Raw genomic sequence first — 21,962 nt, forward strand, 5'->3', positions numbered from 1 at the left:
TGCTATCGGTTGCTATTTCAGATAATGTTTATTAAAAATGTTGGTAATATTATTCTTTTTCAAAAGTTCACCTCCAAAGTACGTGATACATTTTGCAATTCTCTTTGATGCATAGAAGTCATGCTGTGTTATTTAGACATGTGGACCAGGAAAGTCACAAATTCAATCTCTGGGAGCTTTATTTCTTATATTTCTAAAAGGTTGACATGAGGAAACCATTTGGCCTCAACTGATTTGTCTTCACATAACATTCAACCTGTCCTATTATGGGATCTACGCCACCAGTGCTGGGAATGGGGCCACTAACCTGGGAACTACAAATCCATGACGTGACCTATCATAAAATACCTCATTAAGCGCAGTTTCTTTTCAGTGTTATTTTGGTATTTGGACTAATATAGTTACATTGAATGTGTTGCATAATTTAGTGAACAAAATTAATAGGATCAATGGAAGTGAAATATTCCTGTGAGATAAGAGAACTATTTTAATATTAAAATTAGAATATTTCGCTAAGAGATGGTAGAAGGCATACAGAGCAGGAAGACCACCAACTCAATCCCTGATTTATTCTGAGTTTGCTGCAGTTCCTAGATTCCATACCTAGTTTCTGAACTATCTCTTTGTTATGCTTTGGCAGGATGCATGAATATTGCTTTTAATTATCTTCCCATGTCGAAGTCAGTTCCTGTTGAATAATTTGCTGAACAACGGCGAAGTACTATGGATAAGGTGAGGAAGTGAAATCCAGAGGCTAGCCCGAAATGTGCTGGAAGAAAATGAAACTCATGATGTTGGTGTTAATCTGATCAATGCATCTAAACCAATTGGCCCTCACTATTGATGATGTAGCCTTAACTGTTAATTTGTCATCACCAGATTTTACTGCATTGCCCATATTTCTCTCTCTTTTTAGACCATCTGTCATGGTTGAGGATGACTTTCTCCCACTCTGGAGCTGTGGGTCCCGAGGTGAGTAGGCCCTGTAATGCTGGATCTACACACCTTGCTGAAGGTGGAACGGGTGTGTTTGAAGTAGTGAAGGGTTTGTATGCTTAGGTTGTCACATGGTTCTTTTGCCATTTGCGTTGGCATCCACCTGGGCTTGTCAAAGATCCTTCGATGGTTGCCACATTTGCAGAATCACCTTCACAGCCAACCTGGTGATGCCCACTGAACAGGAACAACAGAATGTCCTGACAAAGTGTTTACCATTAAATCCATCTTAAACAGCCCTTACAAGGAGGCTCATGGGTTTCTCTACCAAGAAGCGTCAAGATTAGTTTGACAAGAATGACCAGGAGATGCAGAAGCTACAAAAGCACAAACAGAAGGTGTTACTGAATTGAAAATACCACTAATTCTCAAGGGAAAGGAAGTGGACCTATAGACAAATGAAGGCTAAGGTCCAACAAAAGAGCTATGATCTGAAGAACAAATGATGAGTGGAAAGAGTGTAGGAAATACAGCAACTCACCAGCATTAATGTTTCAAGTGGATCCCTTTGTCCAGTCAAGGCATCTACAGCACAAGCACCCAATGTCCTATTTCTTTGTAAGCTAAGAATGGATTGGCTTCATCAAGGACAGAGTGGCAGTGAACACTCCTTGGAAGGAGCACTTCAAGGGTATCCTCAACCAAGACCTAGCCCTCAATGTGTCTGACCTTGACCACATCTCTCAGCATGCTACCTGCCATCATCTCAACACACTCCCCAGTTCAAAATGAGGTTAAAAAATCCATCTGACAGCTGTGTCCTCCCCAGAGACCAAACACATATAGAAACTGGGGTCAAGCAAGGCTGTGGTATCACATCAATGCTCCTCTGTGTTTCTTACTAAACATTCCACTCCATATCCATTAACTTCCTGTTGGAGTTGGTCTTCTCTACACGATGAGTAGGCAACCTGAACCTCCAGTCCAGAAGCAGGTCAATCCCAATCTCTGTCATTAAGTTGCATTGTGTAGATAAAGCTGGCACATGTGCATTCTCAGAGGCCAAGTTTCAGACCATCATTGGTGCATTGATGGAGCTGTATTGAGAGAATAGATTTTAGGTTAAATATCTGGGAAGCAATGTGCACTACCAGTCTGCTCTTATATAACATTGCCCATCAGCTACCAAGATCCACAGTGAGCCGCTGAACAATGTACAGCAATTCTAATTGCTTCAGGGTGTTCTCTTCGTGAGGACAGGGATTGATAATGAAACTTAATATCACCCCCAACGCTGTCTGAAAAACAGCATTTCTTAACAATGATTTCAAACTCATGGTCTACAAGGCAGTAGACGTGGTCAATATACAGAAGATACCTCAAACCCATAGAGAAATATCACCTATGATGCCTGCACACAATCTTACAAATCTAATGGTGGGATGGTCACTCAAATATCAGTGTCCTCTCTCAAGCCAACATCCCCAATATCAAGGCACAAGTCATGGTTATTCAAATGCATTTGGTGGGCCATATTGTCCAAATGCCTGACAAAAGATTCCAAATCAAGGACTCCACTCTGAGCTTCATCATGGCACATGGTTACCACAAGGTTCGAAGACATGCTTCAAATGTCCTCAACACCTCCCAGAAAAAAAAAATTGGCAACTCTACCAGCTTGAAGAAATCTCAGGCACAAGAACAACCAACCTGGTGAAGAAGCATCCACAAAGGTGCCTAGTTTTGTTCCTTGGTTGACATTGCAAGTTCTTGTCAAATAGCATATTCATCTGGAACTTTTCTAAGTCAAGATTGCTAAATAGTTAACACCTACTTTAAATATAATTTTTTATTTTGATTATTTCTTGCCAGCTGTCTGACTGCTTCAATTCCTGGTCTCTCCATCTGTACCAGTCCCCCACAACCCCAAAACATGACTTGCTTCCCCATGACTTAAACAAATGATTCAAAGTGTTACGGTTTAAGGTGCAGTATTGATTTTTTTAAACTGTTTTCTGTTTAACATGGAAAGCATCTTGAAGACCCCAAAGGCCAATACTCAATCAAAAAACAAACGGAATTCTGTAATTAGGTCAATCCCTAATCACTGAATCATTTTCGTATTTTGTATTTAGACATTCTAGTTGTTTTTTCTTTTGCCCTCAGCATTAGTTAACACCAGGGGCTCTATCCTAATATTGTGATTTAGACTAACGCAGCAAAGTTGGCTATGGCAATGGAGAAGTCAACGGTAAGGGGCGCACCCTCACCAATTGAAACTTCTGCATGAATCCTGGAACTACGGATGCTGTTAACATGGTAGATTTTTATTCGATCTAACGGGACACGTTTTATTATTACCAGGTTGCTGGAGTGTTCAGAGTTTATTCACGTGTGAGCTAAAGCACATGACCAAATATTCCAAGGTGAGTAATCTCAGAAACTATCTTGCGAACCTTCATCTGCAGTTTCCCTGCTCGCCACCCTCAGCCAAACCCACTGTTCTCCTCCCTCTGTGTTCCTTGTTTAGAGCTTTTCCAGCATTAAGTTGGAGGCTACCCGTTCGGTTCTTAGAGCGCTATGTTACAATGTGGCAAAGGAGGAAGTTGTGAGGGGGAAGGAAAGATGAGTTTGGGGGGGGGGGAAGAGAAGTGGGGGGGGGGGAAGAGAAGTGGGGGGGGGGGAAGAGAAGTGGAGGGGGGGGGAAGAAGAGAAGAAGAGAAGTGGAGGGGGGGGGGGAAGAGAAGTGGAGGGGGGGGGAGAAGAGAAGTGGAGGGGGGGGGGAAGAGAAGTGGAGGGGGGGGGGAAGAGAAGTGGAGGGGGGGGGGAAGAGAAGTGGAGGGGGGGGGGGAAGAGAAGTGGAGGGGGGGGGGGAAGAGAAGTGGAGGGGGGGGGGGAAGAGAAGTGGAGGGGGGGGGGGAAGAGAAGTGGAGGGGGGGGGGGAAGAGAAGTGGAGGGGGGGGGGAAGAGAAGTGGAGGGGGGGGGGGAAGAGAAGTGGAGGGGGGGGGGGAAGAGAAGTGGAGGGGGGGGGGGAAGAGAAGTGGAGGGGGGGGGGGAAGAGAAGTGGAGGGGGGGGGGAAGAGAAGTGGAGGGGGGGGGGAAGAGAAGTGGAGGGGGGGGGAAGAGAAGTGGAGGGGGCGAGGAAGTGAGGGAACGGGCTGAAAAGTTGGGAAGGGGGAAGACAAGCAGAATAGAACAGAAAGACATAAAGAGTAGAGGAAGAACCAGCAACGCGATGATGATGAGACAAAAGCTGAGAAGCTTTAATGTTGTGAGCGACAAATAACAAGACAAAACGAAGCTTATTTTTCAAGATACTAATTAATAAGGCACCAGATTTCTGATAACACAACCCCGTTTTTTAAATTTCCTCCGCCAGAAATTATAACTGCCGCTCTTTCCAGGCCGAAAGGACTGATTGGTACTGGGCTGTGATTTAAATAGTCTACATGTGTAATGTTACAATGCAGCGAGAGTGACTTCTGGCCCGCTGCGTGCACTCATGGTATTTCTTTTCGCAACTGGAATTGCTTGTCGAAACATTGACAATTTTTTTTGCGCTCTTTCCAGCGCCAATGGGTTCAGAGCAATTGGGTGATCGGAGACGTGGGAGCAACCATGACGGTTCCCTGGTCTGGATGCGGTAATTCCACTCAGGAATAAGACGCCACCGGAATCTCTCGTCTTGATGAATGATTGTGAAGAAGTAACCGAAGTTGAGAAGCAATTACCAGGCATTAACAGCCCAATGCAGCCTGTGGCAGCTAATCGAGGCTTTAAATCTGGACGGGCTGTCGATTTGCAATTTACAAACGTTTAGAAGTGTCGTGACATTATTATTTTGTACTCGTTCGCAGCGACACCGTATCCTTTTTTTTAAATATTCCGGATGGAAGGTGCGGTCCTTTCAATTTATGGTCACCGGGGAGCAGTTGTACAGAAAGTAATTATACCGCTAGTTGAAGCAGACAGGATCTCTGTGTGTAGATACGTCTGGATCCGAGCAGATGTTCAGCCGTTTTCTCCCACTTATGAGAAAGAACAGATACGATGGGGCGGGGAAATTGCTCATCGTCTACTACCACCTATTTTTACGACTGGTAATAAACGTGCACAAGTTGGAAAATGCTTCTGTGCACCTGTCCCACAGGGAGATTTGATAAACAAACTTCGATCCGAGACATGGCTAAAGGGCATAGGGATAATATCAGCGATAGAGTTTGGGAGCTTCCGGCTGAGCTGGAGGGACGGTGAAAGGTAAAGCCTCGCTATAATTTTTGACTGCACGAAGACTAAACACTTAATTGTTGTCCCCAATGTTCTTCCGATGCCATAAACCAGAGAATTATAGCTGTCAGATTGATTTAATTTGAATTAACGACAAAGTACCTCCGAAAATTAGCTACATGGTTGTTTGCGTTGAAATGGGGGACTGGGAATGAATGGGGCGTGAGCAGCTCAATTACTTTTTAAATCGATTTTTCTTATTTTTAAATAAAAATTATTAACGCTGACTTTATTCCCAACAACTTAGTCATGTTCTCTTAATGTACACAGCCATAATCTAAAACCTATTAGTTCTCCCACGTCTTCCTTCCTAAGTCCTGCTTTGACCACTTCCCAGAGTAAGATTCTGAGGGTACTATTCACAAGGTAAAACTAAAACTTACATTAAAAGCAATAGTCAACTCTGAATGTAGATATTGAAGAGTCGCAGGGAGAAGAAGGGTCTCAGCCCGAAACGTCAGCCTTCCTGCTGTGTTCATCCATCTCTACACCTTGTTATCTCAATCACCTCTGAAAACTGATCTTTTCATTACCTATTAAATATATTCCACAGAACAATATAACACCTGAGAAATGTGGATTCTGCAAATGACTTTCAAACATTTGATTGCTTCTCAATCTACATCCTGGCTTTGAATTTCTCATCTTCTTCCTTAGTTTGCTCCACGTATTTCACCATTTAGATAATCCTTTACCCTCCACTGAACTCTGGATTTCCTCTAATTCTGTTCTGATGGGTAGACTCCACTTTGCCTGCCCTCCCTTATTGCCTATTGACAGATGTGTCTTCAGTTGCTTCGGTACAAAGCCTTGGGGTTCCCTTTTTTAGGTTTCTGTCTCTTCAGATGTCCTTCAAGTTAGTCCCTGAAACTTTTTTTCTTAAAAATAATCACAATTCAATGACTAAACATAGGAAGTAATGTATGTAATCACCATTCATGTGCTATGTATTCTACTCAGTTTAGGAGGCAATAAATCTTCGATTTATTATTGGCTGTGATTAGAGATTGCCAGTTTAGATACTAACTACCTTTGTGATTCAGGATCAATGATTTAGATCCACGGGTAAGGCTGATAGGTGTTTATTTCTACATTTTTGGCTCTACTACTTTGTCTTCTGGTCCCTTCTCCTGTGAATACAAAGACTTGCTGGTTAAAATTCCATACACTCCATTAGCTTTCAATGGTTATGAGAGAATCCAGGCAGTTACAGTGAGATATAGGGCCAAGCTTCTATTTTCTAATCCTGAATTCAGTTGTAATGATTTCAGTAATGCAGGTACGAATAACCAACAATGTAGAATGGAGATCTAATCGGGAGCTGTGCTTGGCAATCACTCACTGGCGAATGAATGGAACGTAAGGTGGAGACTGACCCATTGAAGATATGTTGCTATTCTGTGCCTGCCCACCAGGTGTCTGTATAATCTTACCTTCAAACATGGGGCTGAATCTTTTAGGCTAACTGTGAAATGTATTGAGTTTTTTTTTAAAGGTTTTTCACCTTGAGGATCCAGGGATTTTTTTTCCACCGTATCTCACCAAACCAGCTTCACCAATGATCAAAACCCCATCCATGACATCCTTAATTTCAGATTTCTCGCCCCATTTTACCACTGGTCGTCTTTGGAACAGATCACCACTAGCGGGATATCCTGAAATTAACTGCAGCCCTTGCATCCTTCCCCACTCACTCTTGCCTACCTCAACTCCAACACTACTAACTCTGCATGGTCTCTGCCCTGCTAATTATCCACTCAAGACAATTTCCCAACCTGTATTAAAAATAATAGCTTTTGTGTCCCATAATACATGCACCTTTCTCTCATTCCAGGAGGAAAATAGCCTACAATAAAGATGAAAGACTAGTGACATTTCAGTTGTGTGCAACTCTGACAATGCTACAGCAATAGCTTGACAACAAACATCCAGGACTAAGTCGCTCACTTGATTGAAACCACACCCATAAACCTCCACTCCCTCCACCACTGATGCTTTGTTTTATTCCCTCACAGGCTGACGGCATCACTGGCTGGGCAGCATTTATTGCCCATCCCTAATTGCCCAGAGGGCAGTTAAGAGTCAACCACATTGCTGTGGGTCTGAAGTCACATGTTAGACAGACCAGATAAGGACAGCAGATTTCCTACCATAAAGGACATTAGTGAACCAGGTGGGTTTCCTCTGACAATCGGCAATGGATTCACAGTCATCATTGGACTGTCAGCTCCAGATACTTATTGAATTTAAATTCCACCATCTGCTGTGACAGGATTCAAATCTGGGTCCCTAGAACATTAGCTAGGTCTCTGGGTTAACAATCCAACGATAATACCACTAGGCCATCACCTTCCTCATTCTCAGTAGCAGCCGTGCATACCATTTGCAAATTGCACTGAGGAAATTTACCAAGGCTCCTTTAGAAATCACTTTCCAAACCCTTGACCTCAACCATTTAGAAGGTTATGGGCAGCAGATACATGAGAGCGTCAGTACCTTCAAGATCCCCTGCAAGCCACTCACCATCCTGACTTGGAAACATATCGCCATTCCTTCAGTGTCACCAGGTCAAAATCGTGGTGCTCCCCCATTAATGGTTGTGTGTATTTATGTAGACTAAATGGAGAAGAGGAGTGATGTGCACTATGCACAGGTGAGCTCTATATTTAAAAAAAACAAAAACACCACTTAGCACAGTTCCCAACGCACATTCTGGGGAAGTTCCAAAAATACCAAAATTGATGGTATAGTGGACAGTGAAGAAGTTTATCGAAGAATGCAATGAGATCTTGATCAAATGGGTCAATGGGCTGATGAGTGACAGATGGAGTTTAATGTGGATAAGTGCAAGGTATTGCATTTTGGTAAAACAAACAAGGGGACAGGGTTATACAATTAATGGTAGGGTCCTGGGCAGTGTTGTAGAACAGAGAGACCTAGGGGTTCAGGTACACAATTCTTTGAGATTTGCATCACAGGCAGAGCAGGGTGGCTAGGAAGACGTTTAGCGCTTGCCTTTATTGCTCAGACCTTTGAGTGTAGGAGCTGGAGCATCATGTCCAGGTTGTACAGCACATTGGCGAGGCCTCTTCTGCAGTACTGTGTGCAGTTCTGGTCTTCCAGCTATAGGAATAATATTATTAAATTGGAGAAGGTTCAGAAAAGATTTACCAGGAGGTTGCTGGGAATGAAAGGTTTGTGTTATAACATAGGCTGGGACTTTTTTCACTAGAAAGAAAGAGGTTAATGGGTGACCTTAAGAAGTTTACAAAATCAGGAGGGGTATAAATAAGATGAATGGCAAGGGTCTTTTCCCTGGGGTGGGGGAGTTCAAAAGAAGGGGACATATTTTTAAAGTGACAGGGGAAAGATTTACAAAGTTTATGTTACAGTTGTATTGGACTTTGGTTCGGCCACATTTGGAGTACTGTGTACAGTTCTGGTCGCCACATTACCAAAAGGATGTGGATGCTTTGGAAAGGTGCAGAGGAGGTTCACCAGGATGTTGCCTGGTATAGAGGGTGCTAGCTATGAAGAGAGGTTGAGTAGATGAGGATTATTTACATTAGAAAGACGGAGGTTGAGGGGGGGATCTGATTGAGGTCTACAAAATAATGAGAGGTATTGACGGAGTGGATAGCAAGAAGCTTTTTCCCAGAGTGGGGGACTCAATTAGTAGAGGTCACGCTTTCAAGGTGAGAGGGGAAAAGTTTAAGGGAGATATGCGTGGAAAGTTCTTTACGCAGAGGGCAGTGGGTGCCTGGAACGCGTTGCCGGCGGAGGTGGTAGGGGCAGGCACGATAGCATCATTTAAGATATAGCTAGACAGATACGTGAATGGGCAGGGAGCAGAGGGATACAGATCCTTGGAAAACAGGCGACAAGTTTAGATGGAGGATCTGGATTGGCGCAGGCTTGGAGGGCCAAAGGGCCTGTTCCTGTGCTGTAATTTTCTTTGTTCTTTGTTCTTATGAGCGGCAACCATTTATACACAGAATGGTTCAAGTGTGGAATGAACTACCACAGAAAGTGGTGGATGCAGGTGCAGTTACAAATTCAAAGGACATTTAGTTAAGTACCTGAATAGGAAAGTTTTTGGAGGGAAATGGGCCAAACACAGACAAGTGGGACGAGTTTCATTTGAGAATATGGTGTATGACTCTATGATTCTAAAATAATAATTCCACAGGGAAATTTGGTTGCAGTTAAGAAGCGTGTGGCAGTTTTCTATCAGGATATCCTGAAAATTGCACTGAACAATCTGTAACATCATGGGCTGAATTTTTTTTTGCATAACTGCAGGTTGCAGTGAGTCTTTTGGAGGGATTTTCACCACGAGAGTCAGCAGGATTTCTTGCCGTATCTTATCAACCATGCCTCATTACTGCCTCCATTATCCCAATGGTGTCCCTTACATTTAATTCTATCCCCACCTTACCATTTGCCATTCCTGTAATAACTTACCATTCATCAGATATCCAATGAAAGACTGACATTCCTCGTACCCAGACTATCATTAAAAGTTTACTGTACACCTAGACAAGTGTTAACAACCTGGCCTTGCCCATCGCTGGAAATGTAACAGCAGTGCAGCCACCAAGCCACATTACTTGCATTCCCTAGCACCTACAACATACCTTTTTTGTCGTTTTTTTTCATCAGGCCAGCTTACTTGTCTGTATCTACATTCAGTCCACCCATCCTCTCAATGGGGGATTTGTGACAGTGACAATGTTCACTGGGCACTCACATCTTGTCATTGTCCAGCAGGAGAACATCACATGCAGGCAAAGCAACTGAGCAATTCCAAAGATGATCTTATTTTTACAGCCAACAAAAAGAAACGCAAACAAGGCCAACATTCTCCCTCACAATGCAAGCCAAATACTGGCATAATGATCAAAGACTATTCCACAGTCCGTGATGGTCAGCTGCACTGTCCAATGGAATCAGGTGTCACTCAGGTTCTGTCTGATTTGTAGTGCCCAATGCAGCTGACCCTTGGCATTGGCTCAGCTATTTTTCAGGTGTGCTTTGCATCTAGAGAATGACAGGTGATGGCAGGGAACACAGCTTGCTGTGACCACCTTCTGCATCAGGTTCCACCTTGTTGCCCCGACCCTACCCCCGACCATTGTGTTTGCAGCTCCCTGACTGATGATACACAATTCCCCTGCCTGCTGATGCTAGTCTGACAGAATAGACCACTGCCCCTCCCTGGACTGTAGCCAGACATATCCCAAGACCATAAGCAGCCCTAGTGAATAACTGAGCATGCTCAAGTCTCTGGACTTAGTGCAGACTTTAGTAATGACTCACAGTACCAGGATCCCCTGACAGACTGTATCTATCTACCCTTGACTGAAGGGAAGACTCGCCCTCACCCAATTACCAATGTGACCATTTGGTTGAATGAACAATAATGCACAATGTGTTTGCTGTGCAGGTAGCTGGCAAATGCTGCAGAATTTACATTGAAATCTTGGGGTGCCATAAAGCAAAGTGTCCAAGCACCCCCAACCCCAAGGCAGATGCATATATACTAATAGTTTCTCAGTGTGTCTGTACTAAAGAGCAACTCAATGTCACAGTAGTGACGGGTTTAGGCTCTGCCTGAAGCACCAGTGTGCTAACAAGCACAGCATGGCAAGGTAATGGCATGGATGCTGCAAACCTGCAGGTAGACATGCTAAGAACAAGCTGAACTTTGATACTGATTTGGACATATATTTTATTATCTCCCACATAAATTTCCAGCCCATAGGTCTGTTGAACTCTGTCATGTGGATTGTGCACCAGGGGATGTAAATATCACAATTAGTTCAGGCACTTCAGGTTACAATTTATCAAAACAGTCATACACCTTCAAAAGGCTGAGTTGTTTTAAAATGTAAGCAGTCAGCGACAGTAGTTATCTATTAGAATGAGTGGTTACACTAAATGACTAGGCAAAATTTACCCTTTGATACAGTAACAAGTTACACTTCTACGGTGTGCATCCTAAGATGAATAATCTTCTTATTCCAGAGGTCATGTCCACCCTTAGGATGGAATCTTATAGGGTCTGAGTGACATGGGCCATGGGGTGATTTGTGGTAAACAGAAATGAGAAGTCCAGTGAGAAATATCTCAATGTCAAGGGCAGCTTATTGCATCTTTTATGGTTATGCCATGCAGTGAGGTGGGTTTGTCCTAGGCAGTGATGGCTTGCCATTTGAAAGGGAATATTGCTTGTTAAACATCTTGTTAATGCTACAACTCAGCTCATTAATAGTCAGCTTCCAATATTACCATAATATTGATGCTGAGAATTCTCAAAATAGAAGACATCACGGGTACCTTGCAAATTTGGCTCACCTGAGGGTGAGTCAAATCCATGGGCACAAGCAGCATGAACCCTTCACTGACATTGGCATCCAACACCTGCCAATCTGTCATGACCATCATAGCACCGTTCTGATCCATTTATAGGCTGCTCAGGAAGTAAAGACTTACAATGCAGGCCGCACCAGCAAATATCATTGAGATGCTGCCACAGGTACACCTTATGTGCAGAAGCAGGCACCCAGCTTACAGGCTGAACCAGCCTGTATTTCAGGGGTCCGAGCTTGCTCTCTCAGCACTCAAGTCACTTAGCTGCTTCCTCACAGCATTCATGTCTTACCTTGCCTTACATTTGGCTCTGGATGATCATGTTGATGCATTCTTTTGCACACAGCCAGGTTACTTGTTATTGCTTGTCAGGACAGATTTCTCAGGATGGTGGAGGGAATGTCTTGCTGTACATCGCACCAAGGAGCCAGTATAACACTTGTTGCATGTACCAGCTTCCTGAGCAACAAACACACTCGAGATGGTCGTGTCAGAAACTAGGTGGAGGCTAGTTCTCACTCCAATGAAGATTGTGTCAGGGCATAGGGAGAACGGCTGCCTCCACAGGGGTAACACAGTGAGCAGGGATGTGACGTGCAGAAGAGATGCTGGTCTTTCAGCAGATATCCAATAAGTAGTGAATTGTTCCAGGAACAGCACGTGGTAAAGTGGGGATAGAATTAGACGTGAAGGATGCTGTAGGAGTGAGGGAGGTTGTTAATGAGGCATGTTTGGTAAGAAATTGTGAGAAACCTCATTATGCATCGCAGTTGAAATCCCTCCAAAAATCTCCAAACAAGTCGCATTTAGCAAGAGAAGCGCAAGGTTCAGCCCATAAAATATCTTGCATTCACCTGAATTGGTTAACAGCACTTCATTTTAAAAACAAAAAAACAAGGCAGAACTTTTTGAACAATATGTTCAATGGAGCTTGAACCCAAAATTTTTATGAATAGTTCTACTTATGAATGTGTTGCTAGCATTGAGGAAAGATTGAGTAGGCAGTGGCTGTTTTCTTTAGAACAAATTAGGTTAAGGGGAAATTGGATTGTGGTGAATGAGTTGAGAGAATTCTAGATTAAATGTCTAAGACAGACCTATTTCTCTCAATAGAGAGTTCATTAACAAGAAGGAACATGCAATGTAATAAGCAGAAGGATTAGAGCTCAGTTATCTAATGTAGCTTGAATATATTTAATGGTTCAGCCTCAACAACCCTCTGCAGTAAAGAATTTCACAGATTCACTTCCTGCTAAGAAGTCCCTACTCATCCCTACCTTAAATATGCAACCTCTCATTCTGAGATTATGCCCTCTGGTCCTAAAGCTTCCCACAAGGGGAAACAGCCTCTTTGCATCTACCCTGTCAAAACCCCGAAGCATTTTACATGTTAAAATAAAGTCACCACTCTTTCATCTAAATTCCAATGTGTACAGGTCCAATCTACTCAATCAGAGATAGTAGGAACTGCCGATGCTGGAGTCTGAGATAACAAGGTGAGGAGCTGTTCATTCAGCTCCACACCTTGTTGTTCCAATCTACTCAACTGCTCTTCATCAGACAGTTCCCCTGTTCCTGAAATCATCATATTGATCATTCTCTGGACTGCCTCAAATGCAAGCCTATCTTTCCTTCATTAAGGCACCTAAAATTGTTCACAGCATTCCAGCTATAGAATAACTAGTGCACTGTACAACTTTAACAAAACCTCCCTAATTTTGTATTCCATTCCTTTTGAAATGAAGACCAACATGCCATTTGCCTTCCTTTTAGTGTGCTGGATGTGGAAGCTCATATTTTCATTAAGACCTTCTATTTCACTGAAGAGTCTTCAGGACAATCCATAGCTAACAATCTGCTCTAAAAAGACTGCTCACATTCCTACAGCTGTGACAAATTTAACCTCAGCAATGTGCAATATTCTCAAACAATGAACAGTATTCTAAACAAAATATCCCCCAATAAAATAAATTCCCAACATAAATGAATGCTTTAATTTTTTTCCAGGATCTGAATGCACATCTTTGTAAAAACAAAACATCTTTCCCTTGAACTGTACCATATTGTTACGCCAAGTTTCAGTAAAATGCTTCTATCTGTATTTGGAATATATTGTTTACAGATCAACAGAAAAAATAGATGAACAAACAAAGACTAAAATACTATTTCTGCTCAGGTTCTATGGCTGACAATAAGGTGCGTGAAACCACAAGAATGATGATAAAACACAAGATAGGGATCTTCAAGCAGTGCTTCAGATACATTTATAGGAACATATTCCAATAAAGTCTACCAACAATTTCCTGGATGATGATGATCATCATCATCTATTGTGAGTTGCACAATTTTTAATGTAATGAGGCACAAACATGGAGTGGGTAGAGGAGCAGGCAACCAAAGTGAGTCAGGAGATGATCGTGGGCAGAAACAATTTTGAAGACTGCTACAACCATAAACCAGGCTCTCATAGATGAAACTTTTAATAAGTATATGTTCCATACAAAGCATCAGCACTCATCTCTGTGGATTCACCATATAGCTATGCTCTCACTTACATTGCTGCATCTGCACCAACTTGGATGAGATTTGTTTGTCTGTGTTAAGTGATTATATAATATCATACCAAGAACACTCTTTGAATACAATTAAAATGAAATTAGCCACATTTTAATGACCTAAAAGTTGAGTATGTCTGAAGTGTACATTGCCATGGCATGAATAAGTGAGATTTTTGACTGTTCTCTATGTGAGCATCTTAGAAACTGTATTTCTCTGATTAGAATTGTACATAGAAAAGTTGCTGACCTTATCATGTCTGTATTTGCAGGGGCAGACCTTATACTGAACATTTTTTTGTGTATGCTGATAATTATTTGTGTGCGGAGGCACCAGATATCTGAGCGATAGCAGCTTCATGGATGGCAACTCCAGCCAAACTGATCCTGGCAACTGCGTTGCTATGTAAAGTTGTCATTGTCCTAGAGGGGCATTGGGCTATTCTCTCATTAGAGAGAGATGACTAGTGGTGGATGTAACCTGAGAGACACTATGCGTCAGGTGAGAGGCGAGATTGAAGCAGCAGGACATTCATGGCGACCTCAGTTGGCACAGGAATTGAATCCACACTGTCAGCAACACTCTCTGTGACAATGCAGACATCCAGTCAAGCATCTCTCGTTGTTATGATGGCATTTCTGTAGATCTCCTTAATGTGTCCAAAACTCCACAGGAAAGGACAAAGACTCTTTTACTTGCAGCTTGAACATTCATGAGAGATATTAAATTGATGCAATTTCCCCTAGCTGAAGTCCCACTGTAGAAGTCTGTTGGGCCAGTACTCTGCCCCATTAATTAATTAATGCTCCAAGGTAATTTGCATGATGGAAATCCATCTTTTCATGAAATATAAGTTTAAAGATATAGAACCTATCATTAGCTACTATTCCTCAGTTATTTGACACGGTTTCCAAACACTTTAGCAAAATTGTACACTCAAAGAATTTGTGCAGTTATGAAGTCTACAGCAAGTCCTGTGAAGTTCGCACTTTTGGGCTCAACTGCTCAGAGAGAATGTAAACAAGCCTATTGGGCACTGGGTTCATTGGCCTCCACTTACCACTGCCTGCTCCTGGATGTATATTTGCATACACCAGTGCAAAGAAGAGGCAACAGTTTGATCTTGTTAGAGAGACAAGCTGTGATACTTTAGAACAGCCCATACCAAGTACAATCAGACATTCATGTATTATGAAATTATAGTCAAGTGGAAGGATATTTTTTCTCTTGAATCCAGTAAATATGTGACTGAAAATATGTTCCAGATATATTTTGTAGACACAAATCATGTTCTTCAGCAGAATTCCTTGGCGTGGGAAGCATTCAAAATAGTTTGAAGCAATCATTGAGTCATAGAGTCAAACAGCATAGAAACAGACTGAATATAATGCCAAGCTAAACTAGTCTCACCTGCTTGCTCCTGGCCAATTCTCTCTAAACCTTTCCTATTCATGTACTTATCCAAATGTCCTTTAAAGCATGCAAAAAAAACTGCCCCTCCTGACTTTTTAAAATTTCTCTCCTTTTAGCTTGAAAATGCGCCCTCTAGTCTTGAAATCCCCAACCTGGGAAAAGGCACACACCATTAATGGTATCTAAACACTCATTACTTTATAAACTTCTATCAGGTCTCCTTTCAATCTCCTACGCTGCAGTGAAAAAGATCCCAGCTTATCCAGCCTTTCTTTATAAGTCAAGACTTCCATACCCATTTCCTGGTAAATCTCTTCTGAACCTTCTCCAGCTTAAAAGTATAATTGGGCATCCAGAACTGGACACAGTATTCGAGAAGAGGCCTCACCAAAGTCCTGTATAACCTCAATATTACTTCTCAACTCAAAGGGCTGAGCAATGAAAGGAAGCGCGCCAAACATCTTTTTAACCACCTCGTCTATATGTGATGCAAACTTCAAAGAATTATGTACCTGAAGCTACAGGTCCCTCTGTATGGTTCATTGAAGACAAATCATGCTTAACCACTTTTCACTGTACTCCTGTATTTCTATACTTGACAAAAAATTCTAAATCTAAATTTATTGGAATTCTTTTGAAGGATTAATGTACAATGTGAATAACAGGCAGCATGTAGACTTACTGCGCTTGGATTTCTGGAAGGCATTTTATACGGTGCCACATTGAAAGCTCATAGCATAGAGTAACATGTTAACGTGGATAGAGGATTGGCTGACTCACAGAAAATAGAGAGGCCCATGTTTGGAGTCTGTTGGGGCTTCAACAGTTCATATTTTACATCAGTGACTTAGATGAGGGGAGCAAAGGCATAGTTGCTAAACTCATAGATGCTAAACTCAAAAGAAAATGGAGGTGAGGATTATGAGATCAACAATAATTTTATTGAATGATGGGCTGATAAGCCTATTGACATCTCACACTTTTTGGTCTTATGACACTGTAGCAATGTATTTTTGAAGAAGAAATAACGGGAAGTTGCAGATGGAAATGGTGGATTGAGCAAGTGCATAAAAATGTGGCAGAAAGAGAATGATGCTGGAAACTGTGAATGATAACTGGAGTTTAGGACTTAAGTTGTGGCAAGAGACAACAGTTTTACAAGTGCAATACGTTTTGGGCCCCATATCAAAGGAAGGATGTGCTAGTCTTGGAGGGGATCCAGAGGAGATTCACAAGAATGGTCCTGACAATGAAGGGCTTATGAATTGAAGAAAGGTTGAGAAATCTCAGTCTGTACTTGTTGGAGTTTAGACTGATGACGAGGGAATCTGATGAAACTGATAGAGTACGTAAAGGCCTGGATACAGTGGACATGGAGATGTATCCACTAGTAGGGGTGACTAGGAACACGAGTAGATCCTTAGAGTGAAGGCATGATCCTTTTAAACTGAAATAAGGAGTAATTTCTTCAGTTAGAGGGTGGTGAATCTGTAGAATTCATTGCTGCTGAAGGCTGTGAAGACCAAGTAATTGAGTGTATTTAAGACAGAGATAAATAGATTCTTGATTAGTAAGGGAATCCAAGGGTTATGGGGAGAATCTGCGATAACACGGTATAGAGCTGGATGAACACAGCAGGCCAAGCAGCATCAGACGAGCAGGAAATCTGACAGGTAGGAGAATGCAGTTGGGAAACATATCAGCCATGATCAAATAGTGGAGTAGGCCTGATGGGCCAAATGGCCTAATTCTGCTTCTATATCTTATGGAAATGGGAATTCCAAAAATACTTGATTGATAAAGACTAAGAAGGCAATGGGGAAAGTAGAAGTAAGTTGGACTTACTGGAATTACCTTGGAAAGAGCCAATTCTGACTCAGTGATGGAGAAACCTCATGTTTTGCAATATTCTACGCTTCTGTCTGTGCGTACCAAGTTGTTGTCTCGTGTGTACTAAAGTTGCTGACTTGAATTTTCATAAACTTGAATATCTTAGGTCCTGCTACAGGGGAGCTTCAAACAGGCTGTGGATCTCCTTACTTTTGGGGAAAATGAAGTTCACTTCATGCTATTAATCAGCAGTCACAATGGCCATGTGGTTCAGTTCAGTGCAGAGAATTCATCCTCAGGGACTCTGCTTATGTCATACCTTTTCCTTCGGTGTTTCCAGGTGTGAGCCAGTGGGTTAATAACATTTCCGATGAATATTAATTGAGTCAGGACCCAATTTCAATTATATCCTGTGTCCATTGGTTTTGAGTTGGATTTCAATCTGACAATCCTTGATGGTAATCTGAGTAGCTTTCAATAAGTGGGTGATTGTATTTTGCAGTAAGTCATGCCCTAGACCGAGGGCCCTGATATTTCGCAGCTGAATTATGAAACCAAAGGGCACTCTGCGCAAATCACTGAGCCAGAACCTTCTCAATGTGGCTGTCTGACGTACAGGTCTCCATGCTGACAGAACCCGCCTACCCAACGTCAGTTCCTTTCCTTTATATCCTCGTTGGTGAAAGGATTAGGTGAGCATTGAGGTTGTAGTTGAGAGGGTTCGTAATACTGTGGTGACTGGCAATACAATGCAGTTTGAATGTATCTCTTTTTCTGCCGGGGAAGGGAGGGAGAGATCTGTGTTTTGAAGCGTTAGTTCGTGAAAGAGCGGACTTTGTTCCTGTTCAGTCCAAAAAAAAGGACTCGTTCGACTTCAGTGATTTCCTCCCACTGTCTCGAAAGGTTCGACAGGTAAATTTCAGGCGCGGCCACCACTGCAATTAGACCGTGCGTTACAAAGCGCCGGCGTTTGGTGGGTGGTGGCTTGTCCGGTGTCCGATTCGGGTTCTGTATTTTATTGATTGTTGCTCCAGTTCTTTGTTCTCTCGATCAATGGTGATTGGCGTCAGTCGTGCAGGTAGAGGGAGAGAGGGTTATATTTCCATGGTGGGGCGGGCTGCTGTAAAATGACCTGCACTTGGTTAGTTATAGAGTCAAAGTTTTACAATAAATACAGAATCGGAACAAAGAAAAACCACATCACAAACCTCCCCCCCCCCCCCCCCCCCATGATTGTGAAATGACAATCGGCTCATTGCAGGATGTTAACTCGTTTTGGAATTTAAACAATGGTGACATTGAAATCCCAGTCTGGGTTTATTACAGTAATGGGGTAGAGATTAACTTTAATTTAAATTGGGAGATCAGAGGCATCAGAGTTTTAAATTTGCAGGAATTTTGAAATTTCCCTTGTCGCCGGTCGCAGTCCTGGGCGCTCACAGAGACTGTCGCTCATCAGCGAAGCCAAAGTTCAGTCGAAGTTATCGAAGTGAAAAGTCAAAACTGTCGAAAGCTTTGCTAGGTCTGTTTAATCCGAGTATTTGCTGTTCAAACAGCATCGAGGCACCAAACGCTGATCGAATGATATTTAATCTGATTGACGTGTGTGTGCATGATTGGGGGAGAAGGGGCATTATAAATCTGTTCCATTTGGGGGGGGGGGGGGCGGTGAGGTGATCCAAAGTGCTGTGGATAAACCAAAGATCTGAAACACGGGGGGAAAAAAATCAGTGCCGCTTTCTATTTAAACGTAAACGTTACTACTCACATTCGGCATGTCTGTCAACGCAGTTTTTACGGGATATTTTTGTGCAACACCCTGCCCACATACAGTGCAAAACTGTTCAAAGGAACGGTAAGTATTCGCTAATCCCAATTATTTCTTTATTTGAAGGGCAAATACTCGGAGCATTTTCTTAACCGGCTGTCATTGTGAATGCTGATTGACTTATGGTGTATTCGAAAACTTCCTGTATTTAATTCACTCCCACTCTTGTTTACATAAGGGGCTGTATTCAAAGGTGCACTGGTCCCAAAGCCGCAATGGCATATTTCCAACTACTGAAAACTTGCATTCGCTGATGGATTCAGTAATATATATTGGCACTGATGGTAGGATCGTTACTGCTAATCTTGGTGACACAGCATGAAGATGCTTGCCTCCCGAGCTCTAATGATACGGAAGAACTGCATTTATGTGGGTTTTCCAGTATCTGGTTCTGAGAAGGTGCCTGTTTTCTTTGCCTGATAAACATCTGGAGCCAATTCCACGTATCTGTGTTTACACTGTCGTGCTGTTTACCAATGACTTGAGCGTGCAGTTCTGCAGAACCTAGACTGTTAAACAATTCCCCGGCTCTTCTGTCTATATTGAGCTACAGCAGAGATAACTTTGATTTCAAAACCCTGTTTTAAACTGCCTGCAGTTTGTACATTTTATTGTAGGATTGCCTGAACCTTTTTAAACATAACCGTCATCCACTTCCGTAGATTATAGTTTGTAAAATCTGATTGAAATTTCAAAAAAAATGGACCTGATTTCATAAAATTCTAAATACTTGAGGTCTGACACTTGAAATAACAGTCTTTCAAAGTGAGATAACCAATATAAGCACTTAATCAAGCTGTGAGAGTTTGATGCAGTGCTTAATATAATTCCTGTTTTTCAGAGTAGGATTAACATCCTCGCTCATTGCTTTAAATTGCCAGCAAAATATTTGTGAAGTGCAAACCGTGCAGTGATGCTCATGGTTGACCTGATTTCTACTGCTATAGCTGAGGTAATCGTATAGTCTGCACCAATGTACCTAGCAAGAACTCAAAAACAGTTAGCATTTGTATCAGGAAAATAAAACAGAAATTGCTGGAAAAACTCAGCAGGTCCAGCAGCATCTGTGGAGAGAAATCAGAGTTACTGTTTTGGATCGAGTGACCCTTCCTCAGAACTGCTTTTGTTTCTGATATACAACATCCACGGTTCTTCAGGTTTTTATTGAGCATTTGTATCAGTTAGTTTAAAACTAAATGCAGAAAACAACCTGCTAAATTGCCAATTAGATCTCAATAAAAAGGTACTTTCTATATTGTGTCTACACTATTCTTGTCCATAACCCCTCTCTCAGAGCCAAATGTTGGCTCAGGGAAAGTAAAAACAACTTCCCCGTACAAACGTCATTACCAAGAACAAATGGTTGCTTTTTCTCAGATGTGTACTAGCTTATGTATTGAAGCCATAATTGAAGAAAAATAATATCTCCTTCTCAAAACTCGATAATATCTCCTTTGCCAACTCTAAATTTCAATGCTTTATTCAATATAATTATAGCAAATTACCTTCAGAATTTTGCACTTTATAGAAGTCCAGGGATTTTTATTCTATAATATTACTGTGAAACATTTTGAGGTGTTTCACAATTTTAATGGTACTACGTAGATGCACATTGTTGTCTGGTTTGGATGTTATAAATCTTGTGAAGTGTCACTATCACTCAGCCCTTTTGACCCTGTTTCATAATTCATTTAGATCATATTGATCTGAGTCCTAATTTCATTTATTCTCACTGGACCCATAATACTTAATTTCGTGATCTATTATCAATCTCACTTCTGATAATTTCAATTGACCTTACTTTAGGGGAGAAAGTTACAGTTGCTCACCACGTTTTGTGAGAGGAAAAGCTTGCAGATATCAGCTTAGCTATTTTTAATGTCATGGCCCCTTATCCCCATGAGGGGAAATGGTTAAAGTTGCTCCACCCAGCAAATGCATTCATCATTTAAAAATCTCAAGTAGATTTTCTCTAATCTTCTGTATTCAATGGAATATAAGCCTATCCTGCACAACATGTCCTTAACATAATTTATCCCTTTTAATCACTAAATTAATCCATACTTGCTGTGCTGGTGAAGTACATCATCCTTCATGACACAAAAAGCCAATTCTGCAGCCATGCCATATTCGCTCTAAAAGGATTAGTACAAATTCAAGCAAACAATAGATTCCAGACAGGGATGTCAACATTTAGCACCAAAGTCGCCAAGAGACCATCTTGCAAATACAAATATTTGAAAGTGGCAAGAAAGGCTGTTCTTAAAAAAAAAATCCAGGGTCTGTGGCTTTATAAATATAGGTTACAAAATCATGAAAGTTAATTTAAAATCTTCAGAGTGTTTTACAGTTAGATGCCAGCAGAGGTATTGTATATATTTCTGGACATTACACTTTTAGGAAGGACATCCAGACCTTGGCAGTGGTGAAAAGGAGAGCTTTTGCCACAGGTTGGTGGTTAATAACCAAAGGACATGTAATAAAAGAAGCAGGATAGCTTTTTTATCATGCAATAATTTGTCATGATTTTGGATGGCACTGCCTGACAGAGCAGTAGAAGCACATTCAGTGATAATGTTCATGTGGGACTTGACCTACACGTTGAAAGAAACAGTTGCTGGGATTTTGGAAAGAACAGGGATATGGGACTGACAACACACCAAATGGCCACCATTTGTGCTTTGTGATCTCATGATTAAGATCAGAACTGTACAGCTGTAGCAACACTTCCCTATTTTC

General features: G+C 41.9%; 1 protein-coding gene across 4 annotated transcripts in view; it reads left to right on the top strand.

The window, feature by feature from the left end:
• The first annotated feature begins 5,118 nt into the window (after positions 1 to 5,118).
• Positions 5,119 to 21,962, top strand: part of lnx2b (ligand of numb-protein X 2b) — an 84,734-nt gene continuing 67,890 nt past the window's right edge. The window contains exon 1 of one of the 4 annotated variants that reach the window (XM_048544458.2): positions 5,119 to 5,194. The gene's annotated coding sequence lies outside the window, so the exon portion shown is untranslated. The other 3 variants (XM_048544457.2, XM_048544456.2, XM_048544459.2) reach the window with 3 other exon arrangements.

Source organism: Stegostoma tigrinum, chromosome 15, assembly GCF_030684315.1.
Source record: "Stegostoma tigrinum isolate sSteTig4 chromosome 15, sSteTig4.hap1, whole genome shotgun sequence".
Taxonomy (NCBI): Eukaryota; Metazoa; Chordata; class Chondrichthyes; order Orectolobiformes; family Stegostomatidae; genus Stegostoma; species Stegostoma tigrinum.